Here is a 19,177-nt window from a genome sequence, read left to right on the forward strand (position 1 = left end):
GTAAAAAGGCAATTATAATACACTGTGTTAGACGCTAAAAAAAAAGTTAACATGATTTATTGGAAGGAACACATGGTGCTGTGGTGAGGCAGGGTCCAGGGGGATTCAGTCAGAAGCATTTCCCTAAGGAGGTGAAACCTAAGCCCGGATTCTCTCTCCTCCAGGCTTGTACATCCAGCTGGGTTTTTAACATCTCTAATTGGATGAACTAATGGCATCTCAAACTTGGCTTGTTCACCATAGGTCTCTTGCTACTGTCAGGAAAATTTGTGAAAGAACTTAAATAAGCAAAAAGATTATTAACACTCTTCTGTGTTCTCTGTGCCTTTCATTATTTTTTAATTATTAAATTAACTCTGTACATTATCTGCAAGTAATGCCAACAACTTGTCCATAGCAATGCAAATGGATTTTAGTTATTGTAGGTACAATTGATCCCCTTCACCAAGAAGCCAGTTTTGCATCTATTAACAAATTCATTTTGGCACTCTTCATTGCATATGTTTGTGTGAGCATGTGCGTGTGTATGTGTGTGTGATGAATCCTTCTTTGAGTCAACTGTAACATCTTACTGGTTCCCTCATTCATTAATGAGTTAAATACAATATTTGTTTATTTTATATTTTTATGAGAGTGTGATTTAATCTTTCCCATGAGTTGGAGCTCACCTTCTGAGATGTCCAATGGATCACCTGACAGAGTAAGGTAAGCTGTGTCGCCAGGGAAGGGCACCTTTCTTCCAATATAATTCTAGGCATACTTTTTCTAGGTTTCCAGGGGAAATTCAAGCAGCAATAGAAATTTAACTTTACTGGTTCTATGTTTCTCTAGTTTTATTTTTCCCTCTTTACTGATCCCATGTTGTGTTTTTATTTCTGGTTCCCACATGGCCTCTAAGCAATTTCCCCAGGGTAGCAACAATGAAGGAGTTTTGGTTTTATGGGTTTTAAAATGTATTCTCTGTGGAGTGAAAGATAATAAAGAATCTGGGTTGTTCATCTTTTGTTTGTTTTTTGATTTGTCTCTTTTTAGCTGAAATCAATTAATCCTGTGACCATTAGGACAAATAGATCTGTAATACCTTGTACAAGGTTAACTCACGGCTCCTGTGTTTCTGCAGTTGTTCTTGACCTATAGCAGAAATTGTGGAAAACAAACAGAAAAATTAGAGCTTTCTATATGTCTGTTGTTGCATTAGTGTGAAATGTTTGTTTATCTTTGAAGGTATTAATACACTAAATTATAGTGTTCCTTAATAGAGCTCTCTTCTTATTGGCTTTAGAGATAAATTAATGCTTATATAAACTGAATATTTCTACAACCCCAGAAAAGAAGTAAATTGAACATCTAATACCAATTCAGAAACATTTTAGAATTCAAATTTGTATAATTAAAATTAATCTTTGGCAAATGAGACTAGTTTAATCATGTTTTAAAAAATACCATGTCACTTCTCTTATCTATCAGTATATAGCACAAACGTATATTTTATTTTACTTGCTTTATGTTTCCAAAATGTACACAGGCTTACTGATGAAATAAACTAATAGTGTTTTATAACCCTCAGGATTATTAAATAGATAAATTTGTGTTCGACTAAATTCAATCATTATTCTGAAACACTTTTTCTTTCAACTGCAGTTATGTTTTTGTAGCTGGAAGATGACTTCCCAAATTTTAAGATAATCTAAAACCTTGGACTGAAACTGTTAGATTAGTTAATGGATAATCACTGGCTACCTAGATGATGTCTAAACACTATAGAATACCCCAACAATGATTACCATAATTTTAGCTTTATATGTAATTGTTTCTTATTTTTATGCTGTAGAGAGGCTGTATCTTGGGGTCATTTTAATAAGTAGGATGATTTTTGCCACTTTAAGAAGATACAAAAGGGGTGTGTGTGGCTATAAAATGTTGTTATGTGTGGTCATGAGCTTTGCTATTCTCTTAAAATGTCTGTGTAAAAAACAGTTCCCTCTCATCTGCTAACCCCCCTTTTCTCTGTGAAGTGGAAGTTAGTTTGATTAAAGTTATAAAATTAATACGATTGTTGGGGCTATCCCAAGGGGAAATAGTGACAGAGAAATACCACTATGTTTGGGCTTCCATTTTTTCAAGGAAAGAACGTTCTTTCCCCTAAAGTAGTGATTCTCAGAGTTCTTGGAGGGTCTTCAGACCGCAAAGCAGAAGCGTCAGTCTTCCTCAAAGGCACTTTCCCCAATTGCGTCTCTTACACACCTAATCCCATCCCGGCATGAGATGCTCAGAGGGCACAGACCCGCATGGGCCCTGCTTCCCAAGAGCGCTGTGTCGCCCTTGCCCTCACATCTGCCTCCCATCTCCTCCTGTCCCACATCTGTCCCCACATCACAGGGAATTGTGAGCTTTCTGATGGCCGAGTGAGCTCAGCCCCGCCCAAAACACGTTTATCCATAACTGAACGGGGTGCCAGGAAAACTATGAAAATTGTGTAGAAAGGGTTTGTTTCAGAGGCTTGCTGTGAGGAAGAATTGAAGCAGGGCTGTGGAAGCACAGCGCCCGGAACAGAGCGGACGCACATGAGTTCTTCTGAAGCTTGGATGCTCACCAGCCTCCCAGTGAAGCCAGTAAAATTCTGGCAGCAGGTCCAGAAGTGGCATTTCATTTTTGCCTCTCAAAGAAACCGATTCAGCTGGGATGCAAAGGACACGTTCAGAGCTGGGGAGGGCCAGCCCCGCCCAGGCCAGATGCCCTCGGGATGCATTTCTCTCTGCACGACTTGGCGACAAGTTGCCAGCTCCTTCCCTCCTGTGCAGCTCTCTACCCCCTGAGAAATAGCTGATCCAGTTACCAGCTCACCGAGGGCTCTCCTCCTGCCCTGTGCTAATACTCTGTCCTCCTCCACTGCTTGGGAACGGCTGACTTGTACTTAATGCTGCAGGAATCAAGGTCCCAGGATCCCTTTAAAAGGGTGGGCAAACCCACTCCCGCCCCGGAGCATTCAGCATGGCGCAGAGCCTGGGCTGCAGATGCTGCCAGGGGAACCACTTAGGAAGGGGGTCTGAGGAGTGTCTACGCCTCAGTCTAGGAAGTCTGCACTGGAGACAGCCCCGGGGCAGGTGGTGGGGCAGGAGATGAAGGGCTGGAGCCTGGAGCACTGGGAAGGGAGGAGGACCCCCCTCCATGCAGGCCTACAGGTCTGTCCCCAGATCTGGAACCTGTGCAAAGGTTCCAGCGTCGGGGGAGGGCTTCAAGCAATAGCCTGATACATGGCGTAAGGCGAGCAACGCGGAGGAGCTGGGGGCCACGCAGGAGGAGGGAAGCCTGAGCGCACGGGCGAGTCCGAGGAGCCGGGGAGGGGGAGGCAGCCCTGGAGCTCAACCCCAACAACCTGCCAGGGTCCCTAACACTCGTCAGGGACGGGGGCCCCCAGGGACTGAGCCCTAGGAGACCAGATGCCCTGGGTGGGGCAGGGATAGCGAGGAATGTCTGCCTGCAAGAAACAACCCTCCAACAGGGGAGAACATTGTTTCCTCTGCTCTCAACACGTCGGACACCGGCGGAGCGGGTTTTCCCTGCGGAGCGGGTTTTCCCTCCGGAGCGCTGCTGTGCTCCTCCGCGGACACCAGCTGGCCGTGCGGCGACTCAGTCCGGTTCTGACGCTGACTCCCCAGAGCGAGCACAGAGCCCTTGCGTTAAGCTCACACTCCCGCAGCGCCGACCCCAATGCAGACCCCAGGGGCAGGTCCAGACCTCCTGTCCTGACCGACGGGCTTTGTAAGTTAGGGCTTCTCACGACCCTGCCCCTGGCTTTGGTAATTTACTAGAACTTCTTGCAAAACTCAGGAGAATGCTTTACTTATTATCATTGGTTTATGACAATGGATACAAGGGGAAGGGATGCACAGGGCACGGGATGCGGTGGAGAAGGGGCACGGAGCTTCCATGCGGTCTCCGGGCCAGCCGTCCTCCCGGCGCCCCCACGTGCGCACCGACTAGACGCTCTCGGAGCCCTTCCGTTAGGGTTTTTGTAGAGGTTTCATTATACAGGCACGATTGATTAAATCATTGGCCATCGGTGATTAGTTCAACCTCTAATGACAGCGTTGGTTTCCTTAGCAACCGGCCCCCATCCCGCGGGGCTTCTGAAAGCCATCTCTTGAACGTGAACTCAAATTGGGCTGAAAGGGGCTAGCTATGAATAACAGAAGATGCTCCTTTTATCTTCATCAGCTTGCAGTTGTCTCAGGAGCTGGGAACAAAGATCAAATATTATTAGCAACAACAGCAAAAAATGTTTCTATCACTCTTATCACTTAGGAATTATAAGGGCCTTAGGAGCTCTAGGCAGGAGCTGGGGATAAAGACCAAAACACATTTTTCTCATTATATTACAATACCACATTGCCTTACCCTGGGCCCAAGAAATACCCTCTGTAATGCCTGGCACAGGGTCCTAGTTCTTCTTTATGCAGACGGCTCCTGCATAAACCAGGTCAGTCACAGGGTGTAGGCAAAAATGGAAGTTCCGTGGTATCCTCACCTGATACCACTGTGTAGGTGCGACGAGGTAATTAGCCTGCTGTGCATGTGCGCGCTCGCATACCTGTTGGCTGTGAGCCGTTACTGCAGGTATTGCTATAGTAAGAGTTCCCCTGATGCTAAGAATAGAGCCTAGAGAAGGGAGAGAGGGTGGAGCCCAGGCGGAGCCTGAGACAGGCTGGCTGCATGCAGAGGCAGACGTGATCCTAGCGCTTGGCCTGCCACAGGGAGAATGAAGCTTGGTATGAGCCCCTTTTTACCCACAATGTTCCATTGTCATTATCCGGTCTCACCAAATCCGCAGTGAACTTGCCCAGGGCTCAGACCCTCAGGTGAGACGCAGGGCCTTGCTTTCAGGAACCATTCATGGAAGACTTGCTTGATGTTGATCGACAGGGCTTGGAGGCATCCAAGGATGGGGTCTCCCATCCCCACATGCAGCTCTAAAGGCCGGACAGGCTGTGTTCAGGGACATGAGCTTCCACTTGCCATCTTCAGAGCCTCTCAGAAGCTTGAAATTCAGACTTAAGAGGCTCATTAAGTGGTCTGTCCAGCCCAGCATTTGTCTCTGAAGCTCTGATGGTAGGTGATCGATGATTGTATATTGGAGTGAATTGAACAGGAGTAAGAAGGGATATTCTTTGAAAGCCTAAAGATTTAATTTGCAAGTTCCCTGAAGTAAAGGGGTTAGAGATATTCCTAAAATATCACATTACGGCCTAAACGTTCAGCAGCCAGAAGACTGGATTCCAGCACATGACTGAGCAAGCCCTTTAAGCAGCCTGGGCCACCACTTTCCACCCTCTGTCAACACTCCTGGTCCCTGGCATCATGGTTGGCACTTAATAAATGCTAATTGAAGCATTTATTATATAAAATAATATATCATCATTTACTATGTGAAATATATATCCAGTATTACACAAATGTCAGCATTGTGTAAGAATTAATAAGACATGCAGCAGAAGTAGAAATCTGCAGACCAGAGAAAGATTTGCTAATCAGAAATCAGGTTGACACAAGTAACCCAAAGTCACAGAGAAGCTCTCCAAATGACTGCGGTTACTCAACTCAGACAGCATTGCAGTGTCTGGACGGGTTTTTCCAGCCCTGCTTTTGCAACCATCAGCAATCATGGCATATCCATTAGCTCTATCTTGGATTCTTTGGAGGATGAAGTCAGTCGGAGTGCCCTGAAGTGTAGATGGTGGCTCACAGTAACAGTTTCCGGGGATCAAGTTTAGATACAGAATGAATTCACAAAATAAAAGGAATTCCTCTTCCAGCACAGTGTGCAGGACTTGGCTTTGAACTCAGAGCAAACACAGTGACCCTGAGACACAGTGGTGAGGCCATCCACCCATGTCCTGGAAACTCTCTGCTTTTGTCTCCCGGTGTGGACACTCCTAACCACAACAGAAAGTCATTTAGGCACTTTCTCAGTCCATGGCCCTATTAGTTATCTACTGCTATGTAATCAACTGAGTGGCTTAAAACAATGCACATTAATTATCTCACAGCTTCAAGTAGAGATCCTAAGGGCATCATGCTGGGTTCTCACCTGGAAGCTTGACTGGAGGAAAATATGCTTCTAAATTCACTCAGGTCACTGGCAGAAATAATTTCCTTGTGGTTATATCACTGAGGGCCCTGGAGGTTGCACTCACCTCCTAGCAGCCACTCCCAGATCCTAAAGGTTTCTGGGGCTTTCTTGCCACATGGGCTTTCCCAACATGGCCACTTATTTCATTCAGCCAGCAAGGAGAGTGTCTAGGGCGAGTCTGTTAGCAAGAGGGAGCTCTCTGTAACACGACCTAAGAAGTGTAGTGACGCTCCATTACCCTTTGCCATATTCTGTTGGTTAGAGGCGAGGTCTTGCTTATACCCAAGGGAAGGACTGAGTTCAAAGCAAAGAAATGCACAGCTGGAGGCAGGAATTGTGGGGGCCACCTTAGAGTCTCGGTCACAGTGGTGAAGTCTGATAGTTGTCCAGCACCCTGAAGGCCTCATGCAGAATTCATCATGAGGTGTTAAAATGCTTAAGACCCAAAAAGGGAAGGAGATGAGGAGATACTTAATTGTTACTCCCAAGGCCTTTCATGGATTATGTACTTGGTCTCCTGCAGGATTCTTCCCCGGCCAGGTAATCAGACCAGGGCCATCTGAAAATGCCGAGCTAACTCCTAACCCCACCATTTGGGGATCTGGCAGCCTGTCCTTACTCCACAGCCATCTCTGAGAGGTAGAGCTTCCCATTGTTAAAAACAAACAACAGGCCCCAAACGAGACTTAATACCTAACTGAGCAGCAGCTTCCGTTGCTCTCAGGAGTGGAGCTTAGAACCAGTCTGGAATTTCCCACTCGGCCCTAGTGACGTCGTCTGCATGGTAAGACCGCAGTCCCCTCCTCCTAACGGAAGGTGACCTTGCCTGAAGCAATCCGTTTTTTCTTTTGATAATAATTTCCTTCTCCCATTCTGTTTCTGCCTATGAAAGCCTCCTAGCTTAGACAGCTTTTTGGAGCCCGCTTGGATTTGTTAGAAGGGATGCTGCCCCATTTACCAGTCAGTGAAGACAGCCAATTCGATCTCTAAATATACTCGGCTGGACTTTTGGTCTTTAACAGCGACTTCCCCTTCACCTCAGCAAACACTGTTTGCTTCTCTCCTTGCAGGGCCCAGAGGCCTTTTGCCCACCTCTGGCTTTCCTCCTGTGGTCCTGTCTGTGCACCAGCCAGGGCTCAGAGGATCTGAAGCCAGGCTCTCAGTGGCAACTTGGTGCCACCTGCTCAGGGCCGAGATGCTGCATGTCAGCAGAGTCCCAAAACGTTGCCCTCTACTCCGGAAGTTAAAGAGCCCCAGTGTTAGGGGCCCCGCCCCTGCATGTTTGGAAGAAAACGTGGACGGCTCTCCGTGGGGGCATGGGCTGGCCATCTTCTTCCGTCTTCTGCCAGGCCCAGGCCTGAGCTCGGCAATCCTCCGTAGCCCCAGCTGCCATGGGCCAGAGAAAAGCAGGCAGGTTGTCTGTACCTGGAGCAGTTTCCAGGCCCCACTTAGCTTATCAGCTGCTCTGCCCTTACCTTGACACTGAGGCCTTGTGAGCTGATAGCATCTTCCCCTCCTGCCAGAGTCAACACTTCGAGGGTGTGGGGGCTGCTGTGAAGCTGGGGCAGCTCCTGTGCGGGCAGGGCGCCACGTCGTTCCCAAGGCTACAGGTGCTCAGCCTTCACCATGACAGCTCGAGGCCTACGGTGCCCATTGGGGGACAGTGGGTCCCAGAGGGAAGCCATCTCTTCCCTGCCTGCGGCTCTCTGGGCTCTGTTTCAGTAAAGTCCACCGTTCTTCAAATCTTGGCCCCACGGACATGTGCTCTTACAGGCAGGAGCCCTGTGCTTCTAGAAACCGGAGCCCCTGTAGGAATACAATGTCAGCACGCGGCAGGAGCTTTGAACCTCTGCCGGCAAACCCCGGAGCTGCCAGGGTGGCCTCCGAGGTGGCGAGGCCATCGGCTGAGCACCTGCGGGCTCAAGAATTCTGTGTGGTGGCAGGGCACAGAGCCACACGCCAAGGATCCCACGCCAGGTTTCCTAGCAGGAGCCACCAGAAGAAACAAGCAAGTTCTGGCTAGAAAGGCATCTGACAAGAAGCGCAGACTCGGCACTCTGGGAAGCATTCAGGCCCCAGGGGCCCGTCATCCCCAGAGTGATTTATGGCAAATTAGAGCGACTTAGGTCCCCAGAGGACCCCGGCTTCTCATTCCCTGTGAGACTCATTTCATGAGGAGAGAAGGAGGCCCTGCTGGCTGTGCTGGGAGGTGACACCGCAGAACCAGTCTGAGTGGCCTGGGCAGGTGCGCGGGTGGGGCTCGGCCACGGCATGCAAGGTCCCCAGTGGTGTCAGCAGGCCCTCCCTCCGGTCAGGCACCAGTCTGCGGGCTTTTGATGGTGGCTGTGCCGGCAAACGTGCCGTGGGCAGAATGACCAAGCGGGGACCAAGCCCCTAGGGCGGGCGGGCCCTGGTCCGGTGGGCAGCAGGGTGGCGGCTCTCCGGGGCTGCGAGGCAGGAACCTCTGCGCATGCCGTGTGGCATCACCGCAGGCTGCATTGCTGCAGAGAACGCTCTCCTGGGCCCCAGGTCGGGGTGCGAGAAGGGGCCGGGCGAGGAACGATTCTGGCCGGGGCAGAGAGAGCGAGACAGAGAGAGCTCACCATTCCCGACAGAGGCCGCAGCCCTGGGCGGGGACAAGTGCGGGCGCGGCACCCCTCAGTGACACCGGGTGGGCTTGTGTCTGCAGACCGACTCAGAACTCAGGCCGACCCCCGGGTCACCTTGAATCCGCTCCAGGGACACTTGACTGTAGTGCCCAGGCCGTTCTGACGTGTGACCTCGCCACAAGGACAGACAGCATCGGTATGATGTTTCCTGGAGGGGAGGGTGAGAGTCTCCATCCAGGGCCTTGCACCTGGGGTGCTCTGAATGCAACACAAGTGTGCAGAGACACCGATGCCCTTGGAGGCCCTCGGGGACCCTGGGGCCAGCCTGTTGTCTTAGTCGCAGCAGCTCTCTCCTGTGCTCCAGCCTGTGGCTCGGGCATCATCTTCTCTGTGTGCCACAGGTGAGAGAGGAGAGGAGACACTGATGCCAGGCTGGGCCGGGGGGCCGCTCCCCAAAAGGAGCTTCACAGAAGCGCCCCATTGGAACCCTTAGGAGAAGGACCATTAGCTGGAGAAAGCCTGGGTGTGACAAGTAAATACTGCGTTTGCTCTAGTTCTCTGGCCTCTAGGGAGAGAATCCGCATTAAAAACCACAAACACCTTCGCAAAGGGCTGCCGGTATTCTTCTCAGAGGAAGAGGTAATATGAGGAAGAACAGTTTATTCCCCAGGAAGCCAAAGGTCAGGGACTTGGCCGTCCTTCAGGTACCACGCATCTGGGGTGTGGCCTTCTGGGAAGGCAGAGAGCTGGGAGGAGAGGTGGCAGGGTGGCGTCAGCCAGGTGGCCCGAGATGAGAGCTCCCCCCTGGCCCCCTGTTAGCTCCTTGGCTCTGCGGAGAAGTTTCCAAGGTCTCCAGTCCTCATGTGAAGTGGGCAGAGAGCTGGGCTTTATGTCTCACTGACACCGGCCAACTGAGGCGGCTTGTGAGAGGCCCTCCGGGCTGAGGCCCACCTGCTAAGGGGCGTCATCTGCTTTCCTTGTCCTTATGTCTTAGCCTGCTCCGGCTGCGGTCACAGAGCACCACGCACTGGGGGGCTTCAGCAGCAGCCATTCAGTCCTCACAGTTCTGGAGGCTGGGAGTCCACGATCTGGTGTCTGGTGAGAGCTGGGTTCCTGGTGCATAGAGGGCTGCTGGCTCACATATCCTCACCTGGCAGAGGGGCGAGGGGGCTCTCTGGGGCCCCTTTATAAGGGCACTAATCCTGTTCATGAGGCCTCCACCCTCAGGACCTAATCACCTCCCAGAGGCACCACCTCCTAATCCCACCACATTGTGGGGTAAATTTTCAGCCTGTAAATTTGGGGGGCGACATCAGTCTATAGCACTGGTAATTAAACCAGCACTTATTCAGCACCCCGTGTTTCCTTCTAGAGATGTGTTCTTTGCTTTTTTTGGTTTGAATCTGTAACACAGCATACACTTGGAAAAGTGCATAAAACCAAAATGTAGTTTAACAAAGAATGATAACGCCTAGTCCTGTGGAGCCACCCACTAGCTCAGGAAACGTGGCAGCACCCAGAAGCAAGTGTGGGGGCGAGGACCCCCTTGCAGCAGAATGGTCCACACACGTGTCACTTTGTGTCCCCATTTTACATAGGAGGAAGCAAGACTGGGGCAGAGTACCCCCCTTCCCCAGGGCACGCAGCCCAGCAGCAGCCGGGCCAGAACTCAGGCCCATGTGTGCAGGCTGGTGGGGACTGCAGGGCTGCTGACAGCAGGACTAGAGGGCTGGGGCCCAGAGGAGGCGGGCAGGCGGCCATGGGCTCGGGGGGCTGCAGATTCACTGTCCCGAGCAGGGAAGGGTGGGAGGGGAGGTAAAGGGCCGTTACTTTCGGGTGAAGAGGGAGCGTTCCCCCAAGGCGTCGGCTCCCCAGCATTTCTCCCGGTTCCTCCCTGACAGCTCCGGGGCAGCCCACCCTCCTCCGCCTTGAGAGAGGGCACTCGGGAATCTTCCTGTCGGGCACAGGGCAGCAGGTCTGGGAACTGAGCACAGTAGGGCCTCCAGATGAAGGAATGTCGTGGACACCAGAGGAAGCCGTGCAGGAAGATGGAGCCCAGGGAGGAAGGCTCCCCGCTGAGCCAGCTCAGCACCCCTGGGCCCATTGTTCCCCAGGGGGACGGACTGCCCGCAGAGGAGAATGCTCTGCCAGGCTGGCCCGAGGGCTCCACTGGGTTTCATGTCAGTTAAGGCAGAAAGCACAGGCCGGTGGCAGGTCAAGGTAACCCTGCCAGAAAGTGTTATCATTTTGTGGCCTTTCACAGGGCCATTATGCAACGTTTCTGCTTTTCCATAAGCAGCTGGGGATTTCTGAGACCTGTTTATATAGAATTAGACCTTCTTTAAAAAGGCACTCTGACAAGAATCATGTCCACCTTGCCCTCCACCTGCCCCATTCCCACACCCCACTAGGTAAGCTTTATTTTTTTGTTTCTTATGCATTTCTCCAGAGCTTTAAAAATGCAGAGCCAAGCAAATCAAATCTAGATTCTTATTCCTCCAACCCCACCCTCCTTTTTAAAAAGAAAAGTGACCTATGGTACATAGTAGGTTTATACCTTGCTTTTTTCCCCCAATGATAAAAAATTTTGGTAAAATACATATAAGACAAAGTTTATCATCTTAACTGTGTCAACTTTAAAAATAAAATAGCCAGTTATTTTACCAGCAGAAGAATAGCTTTGGGAAAACCAAGCTGTGGTGAACCATAGGCGAGTCCACAGAGACAAAAAGGAGGTCAACTTTGATTAGGTTTCAGGAGGAAACCGGGAAGGGTTGTTTTAAACAGAAGTTCATGGAGAAGAACAAGAGTTTAAGGTTGCGGCAGTTTCTCTTTGGCTGCAAGTACATTGCTACTGGGGCAGGGGGGAATCTTCCCTACATTTTTTTTAAACCAGGAGATGAAATCCCCCTGTGAAAAATGTCCTCATTTGTCAAGCTAATCCTTATCTTCCTTCCTCCTGCAGGTCCTGCAGGCTGCAAGGAGCCATAGGTGTGTAAGCGCCCCCCCTGCAGGGCTTCCCCACTCCATTTCAAATGAGGGTTCCATTATTGTCACAGCTGTTTTTTGAAGGGTGCATTTCAGGCGTCCTAGGTACATTCATACTGTTGTGCGTCCATCACCGGCATCCATTTCCTGGCTCTTTTCATCTCAAAAAACTGAAGCTCTCTCCACTACATACTAACCCCATTCCTCCTTCCCCCAGCCCCTGGGAACCCCCATTCTACTTTCTGTCTCTCTGAGCCTGACGGCTCCAGGAACCTCATAGAAGTGAAATCCTATGGCATTTGTCCTTTTGTGACTGGCTTTTGTCACTTAGCATGAAGTCCTCTAGGCTCATCCACGTTGCAGAAGGTGTCAGAATGTCTTTCCTTTTAAGTCTGAAGATACTCATTGGTGTGGATGCGCCACGAGGTGGTTATCCCTGCATCTGTCAGTGGACCTTGGGTTGCTTCCACCTTCTGGCTCTTGTGACTAAAGCTGCCAAGAATGTAGGTGGACAAAGATCTGTTTTGAATCACTGCTTTCAATTCTTTCGGGTTTAAACATAGAAGTGGAGTAGCTGAATTTTTATTTTTAACGTTTTTCTATTTTTAATTTTTTGAGGAACTGCCATACTGTTTTCCACAGCAGTTGCACCATGTTCCATTCTCACCAGCAGTGCATGAGTTCCAGTTTCTCCACATCCTCTCCAACACTTGTTATTCTCTGTTTGTTTGTTTTTTTAGTAATTTTCATCCTAATGGGTGTGAAGTGGTATCTCCTTGGGGTTTTGATTTGCATTTCCCTAATGATTAGCGATGTTGAGCATTTTTTTATTGGCCATTTCTATATATTCTATGGAGAAAAGTCTATTCAAGTCCTTTGGTTATTTTTTTAATTGGGTTGCTGTTGTTGAGTTTTAGGAGCTCTTTATATATTTTGGATATTAACCCCTTATCAGATATGTAATTTGCAAATATTTTCTCCCATTCTGCTTGCCTTTTTAATCTGTTAACGGTGCCCTTGGATGCACAAAAGTTTTTAATTTTCACAAACCCTTGTTCATATATTTTGCTTTTGTTGTATGTGCTTTTGGTGTCATAGCCACGAAATAATGGCCAGATGCAAAATCATAAACCTTCTTAAAAATTCAAAATGAATCCTAAAAAAAATCCACGTGAACAAACCATCAAGATCTAACTGAGACAGGTCTGATGTGCACGTGTGTGACTCACCTTGCTCACTTCACAGCCCTACCCAATCCTGTCTTTACTTAAAATGTTGGTATTTCATTCATCTTAGGTTTTGAGGGGCATTCATTTTGATCTTTTAAAATATTGCATTAAAATGCTGGCCATCTTGGTTACAGGGTTTTTTTGAAGCCCCTAAGGTTTTGCATCTGAGGCAGGTTCCTTGTCTCACCCTGGTACCCACCCCACTCCACAGAGAGCAGTTTGCCAAGGCTCCTCGGATGGACAGTTATCATCACACTGGGCCAATTGTCCTTTAGGACCAGGTGGGGTAAGCGGGAAACCTACCTACGTAGAGAAGTCCTTTCCTTTCTTCTACAGTGGTTAAATGGACAGTGTCCACCGCGTGTCTCATCAAGGTCTTTCCTGGGGCTGTGCTGGCAAATGCTCAATGACTGGCTCTTGGTGGAAGCTGTGGGGGGTGATGTGGGTAGGACAGGCCTGGTTCGCAGTGTTTGCAGATTTCCATGGGTAAATGCTCCCTCCACTGGCGATTCCAAACCACAAATATGATGTTGCTGAAGGCAGAGTTGGAAAGAGCTGGCAAAGGGCAGACCTGAGCTGTAGGGGGCATTGCAGGGAGAACCCGAGGCCAGTGGGGGAGGGGGGCAGAGCCAACTCTTGGGATGTTATTATTTGCCTTTGAAATTGCAGCCCATCGGCCAGAGATTAACCAGGACAACATAGAGTAAAGGAGGTTTAATGCAGGGAATTGGGCATCCAGGTGGTGGGAGCTCAGAACCCAATAGAAAGAGCAGGATGGGGAGCAGCAGAAAGGCCTCCCTCCCTAGGCTGAGAGACAGGTAGGAGGCGGTAGCGGTTACCAGAGCCAGGCGCTGGGGTCCCCTGGCAGCACCTGAGCCACAGCAGGACTGAAACCACCGATGAGATGCAAACCCTGCTGGAGCTGCTGCGGGAGGCAGAGAGGGAGGGAAAGAAATGCTCTGGATTTTCTTCTCCTCCAGCTATCGCCCTCGGTGGCTCCCACTGGGACGAACTCAGCTGACAGCTGAGAAGGGGTCTTGCAGGCTGCAGGCTGCCCCCTTAATATGCAGCAGATCACGGAAAGGGTGGGGAACAGATCTAGGACTGGACTGACGCGGGCCCAGCACCGACACATCTCGGCACCAGGTACCAGCCCTGGTGCTCTGTCATGGTGTCTATAGCAAGGGCAATGGGCACAAGCAGCCTGGCACCATGTGTCTGAGTATTGCTTGATGACTAGGTCATGTACAGAGAAAAAGTGCTTTCAGGCTCAAGTGGTTGAGGACTTTAGATCTAAATGTGGAATTTATGCAATTCCTATAGAGCAGAAAACATTTCCCTTGCAGGGACCTACAGATAATATGCTCAGATTTCCTAACAATATAAGTAGAGGGGATAAATGTTTAATAACCTTAAATGATAACCTGAATTGCCAGTGTTGCAAAGAAGGTTGCCAGTCACATCAAGACTTACATGTAGTCACCTATATAAAAACTATGAAATAGGAATGGTTAGATGTTTGGAAATTTTTTTTAAGTTAGAGATTTGGCTTAAGTAAAATATTCTAGCAGACTTCAAAAACTGTGTTAGCTTCACAAGGAAGATGTATTATTTCAGTTATTAAAGCTGATAGAACATTTTGATGAATGATAAAATCATTAACTTATAAATCTCAACACAGAAAATAAGAAAGAGAAGCAGAAGCTACTAAGAAATGAGAAAATGATGAAGAAAGATAATTTTAAAATAAAATATCAATTATAAGAGAAAGCTGTTGATTTTTAAAATAATGATATATAAATGCATTTGTTTGATGAAGAAAGTAAAGATATACTGGATTTTAAGTTCTTTCAATGTGGCTGGTTGATGCTCACAAAGCTCCATGGATTGCAGATGAACAGAAGTTGATAAATGTAAACTAATTCTTTAATGCGACATTTCAATAACCATTTTTATGTCTTAGTTGATAATAGAAATACTGAATAGGTAGGAATATCAAACAATATTATAAAGGCTAAGAAATTCTTCAGTGAAACATACTAGCTCAGTTGAAGCCAAGTGAAGATTCAGCACCAAAAATGCCCTGTTGATGCCAAGAGAAATGTACTTATTCAGACAAAAAGTCACCTACCAAATATCACCCTAATGGGGCAACTGTTGAAAGAGTTTGATTTGATCTCAAACTATAACTTAGGTGAGGGTAATCTTAAGCAGGTGAGCTAGTATACAAGAAAAAAAAACCTGTAAAAACTTCTAAAACTCAATACAGGATTTGGACACTATATGGGATTTGATTATTTATTTTCATAACAACTTGTATGTCTTGATAAACCACTGTACTGTCTGCATAATTCAGCTTATTTATATATGAAATAAAATATACATTTTCTGATTTTATTTGCGTATGATTTATATTACCATTCCTGCTGTTAAATATTTTGAGGTGACAATTATACAGGGAGCTCATGTCCCAGAGGAGAGACTGGGGCTCACGGAGGAGAGTTTCAATTGAAAAGTTAGGAGAGGAGCTTCAGCTACACATTGCACCTGAACATGAGCAAAGAGGCTGTAACTCTGGGGGGAAATCTGTCTCCCAGCCTGGGGCAAACAACCTTTGAAACCAAAATCAGTGAAAGGGAGAGATAAAGTGGGAGAAATCCGTTTATTGCTTACAAGCAGTCGTCCACCTCTGCTCACCCATGTCTCTTGCAACCTGGCTGCAAAAAGGGACCCCACCCAACCTCTCTGGTTCAGATATGCCCCCTCTCGCCCTTGTAATCACCTATTAATTTGGAGATCAGCTACTTCTCTCCACCCCTTGGAAACACCTACTGATATGGAGATGCACTAAGACCAGGCTCTAGGGATTCTGGAAATACTGCAGTTTTACCATGCAGCCGGGTCATTCGACAGCCAGCTGTGGGCAGGGAGAGCTACTCCTTGTTCTAGTCATTCAGTCAAGAAATATTTATAGGACATCTACTGTTCACCAGGTACTATTTTAACTGCTAGGGAGAGTACCAGGAGCTAAAAAGATAAAGATCCAATCTTTCATGGACCTTACATTGTGGGGAACAGCATAACCAGGTAGAGAATGATTTTTAAAAATTCAACAATTTTGATTTTGATAGTTATACAAACCTCTGCCACCAGGGGGCACCCAGTACTGACCAGGTAATCAAGGAAAGAAAGCATCATGTGGGTTGGTGTTTGCCGAACTTGGTTGTAAGGCAGCAGGCAAAGGGTATCCTGTGTGCCATTTCTGCTTACTTGACTTGCCAGATTTGGCAGTTATATAAGGCAACCCAAACCTCTAAAGTAGCATCACCAATTTCCAAGTAGCTTGGAGGTGTCAAGCTTGAGGCTTACAGCCTTGTACAGAACAGTACTGGGTTCGGAATCCTGTGAGCTAGGTCTGGTTTAAATTACTCTTTCTTATTGCAGCCACCAGTCCCCTTGAACTTGTCCCATCCCACCTCCATTTGGCTCTGGAAAACAACACTGAAATTCTTAGAAAATGGAAAATGCAGATATGGTGCCCCTGCCTTGTTCCCATCCTGTGGGTCCCTGAGAGCCCTCCGATAGGATTTCTGCAGGAAGTCACGGCTGGTGTCAGCACTACTCAGAGGGGAAAGCAGTCCTGAATGGAAACGAGGGTTAGACTCGCTTTTGAGTCCCTAGAAGGCAAGGATGCTGCCTTATTCACTCTGAATGCCCAGCTCCTGACAACGCCTCACCCCAGAGTACTTGTTGAGTTGAAATACTAAGCATGTAAAGCGCAAACACAACAAGCAGAGTTACAGTCACTCTTATCATTTGAGCAACACGTGGCATGGCTGATCAAGAAAACGAATGTGGCATCGTGTTCCTTCTTAGATCTGCTACCCTTGTGTGACTGACTGCTCACGGTGGTTCTAATTAATTACATAATTACTGAGTCGCTTTTCCTGGGCACAAGAGGATAAAGGAGGTGAGATTGTCTGGAGAATTCCTTGGAACTTGGACTTGAATCCCAGGTCTGTCATTTGCTGGGAAATCTTGGAAAAAATCACTAATTTCTCTGAGCCTCAATCTTCTTTTCCTTAGGAAGGGAGACAACAGTAGTATCTAAATCAAGAGCAGATGTAAGATTGAATAAGGAACGTATGTGAAGATGTCTGGCCACCGACCATAAACTCTAAAGCCAACAGGAAAGACTCCCTGTGGCTGTGATTGTAACTGTATGTGGGCATGGCTGGCAGCTGATACAGAGAAAAAGTCAACAGAACCTACAGGGGACAGGATCCTGCTCGTCGTACCTGTAGGTGTGACTGAAGCCAAGAGAAGGCATTGCACAGAATCTCACCTGCTTGCTGGCCTCTCATGTCTTCTGGGTCCATCTCTTGGACTCCATAAGGTCATGATTTTCCTTTCCATCTGTTACCTGTGTTTTCTAAGACTTACTTTTTTCCAGAGAGCAGAGGCTAGTTTTAATCAACTTTATTGACATATCATGCAACCCAAACCCACTTTGATGAACTTTGACAAATGTATACATTCATACAAACACATTCAAGATACGGGATGTTTCTATTACCCCTGAACTCCCCAGCCTATCCCCTGCCCCAGGGAACCAATGATCTGGTAAATTAGGTTTGTCTTTTGTAAAGCTTTGTGTAAATGGAATTATACATCATGTATTCTTTGTTTCACTATTTTTCACTCCATATAATGCTATGGTATTGGTAATTTGTTCCTTTTGATTGCTGAGTGGTATTCTAGTGTATAAATGTGACATATTTTTTAATCTGTTCACCTACTAAGGGAAATTTTAGGTTATTTCCAGTTTTTGACTATTATGAGTAGAGCTGCTTTGAACATTCATGTATGAGTCTTTGTGGAGACATTTGTCTTCATTTCTCTTGGCTAATACTTAGGACTGGAATTGCTGGGTCATATGTAAGTGTATGTTCGGCCGTGTAAAAAATTCCCAAGGTGCCTCCCAAAGTAGCTGTACCATTTACAATTCCACCAGCAAGGCAGGAGTGCCGGCTCCACGTCATCAACATGGGTATTGCTGGTCTTCTGGATTTAGTCAGTCTCACGGGTATGAAGTATATTCCCTTGTGGTTTTAGTTTTTTTCATTTCCCTGATGGCTGATGACATTGAGCATCTCTTCGTGTGCTTAGTGGTCATTTGTATTTCTTTTTCTGTGAAGGGTTGTATTCAGTTTTTGGCCCACGAAGAAAAATTAGGTTGTTTGTCACCTTATTATTGAATTGTAAGAGGTCTTTATGTTTTCTGGATACAAGTTCTTTATCAGACATATATTCCTTTCTCATATAAATATTTAAAGCAAATTTCCCTCTGATTATTGCACTAACTGGAATGCCATGAGTTTTGATATGTCTTGTATCTGCTTCAATTAGCTTAAAGTATTTTCTAATTTCCTTTCTGATTTCTTCTTTGTACATTACATGGGTTGTTTACTGGCATGCTGTTTAATTCCCAGTGACCTGGGGGTCTAGGGAAGGGAAGGGGGCATAGGCCCACTTGATTTCCCTCTCCCGCCTTCTGAGTCCTCTCTGGGATGTGGTATGCTCAGGCCTTTTTTTTTCATCTGCTGCCTCTAATGTTTCCTAAGCCTGATTTTTTCTGAGATCCAGGTGTGATATCTTCATACCAACGACACTTTGAAGTTGGCCATACCTGTAAAGGTGATGATTTTTAGGTAATTTGCCCCTTTCGTGGACAATTGGAAGGAGCACCGGCAGAGGGAGCTAGAGACTCAGGCCATGGACGCGGGGTCCAGCTGTAGAGCGCCATCTTCTGGCTCAGCCTGATTATAACCACGGAACAGCTCCTCCCCAGGCTCCAGACTTACTCCCTTGAGGGAGATGAGAGTCTTAAAATAACTCCGAGGCTATTCGTTTTCCTCCCGTTTACTGAGTGCCCTGATTATTCTGGCATTGAGTTATGTATAAGGAGCTTAAGGAGGAAATTATAGTCTAATTGTGGAGTCAGGATAAACACCGGAACAGAGGACCAGATACTCAAGGGGGCAGAGACACAATGCTATGTTTACACACACATGCATGTATTTCAATCTGATGTAGTGGGCCAGAAATAGTCTGATGTTATGGGTTGTTGTGTAGTTTAGATGCTTCATATGTTCACACTTAACATTAACATTTGGTGGCAAATCTCAAGTTGGAGTTTGGGCTGGGCCAGAAAGGGAGAC

General features: G+C 47.4%; 1 long non-coding RNA gene across 1 annotated transcript; it reads right to left on the bottom strand.

The window, feature by feature from the left end:
• Positions 1 to 3,827: 3,827 nt before the first annotated feature.
• On the bottom strand, positions 3,828 to 4,529 carry LOC140848257 (uncharacterized). The gene is made up of 2 exons (XR_012128828.1): positions 4,399 to 4,529; positions 3,828 to 4,237 (listed from the first exon to the last, which is right to left on the bottom strand). It is a non-coding gene; the product is annotated as an uncharacterized lncRNA (long non-coding RNA).
• Positions 4,530 to 19,177: the final 14,648 nt, after the last annotated feature.

Source organism: Manis javanica, chromosome 3 (assembly GCF_040802235.1).
Source record: "Manis javanica isolate MJ-LG chromosome 3, MJ_LKY, whole genome shotgun sequence".
NCBI lineage: Eukaryota > Metazoa > Chordata > Mammalia > Pholidota > Manidae > Manis > Manis javanica.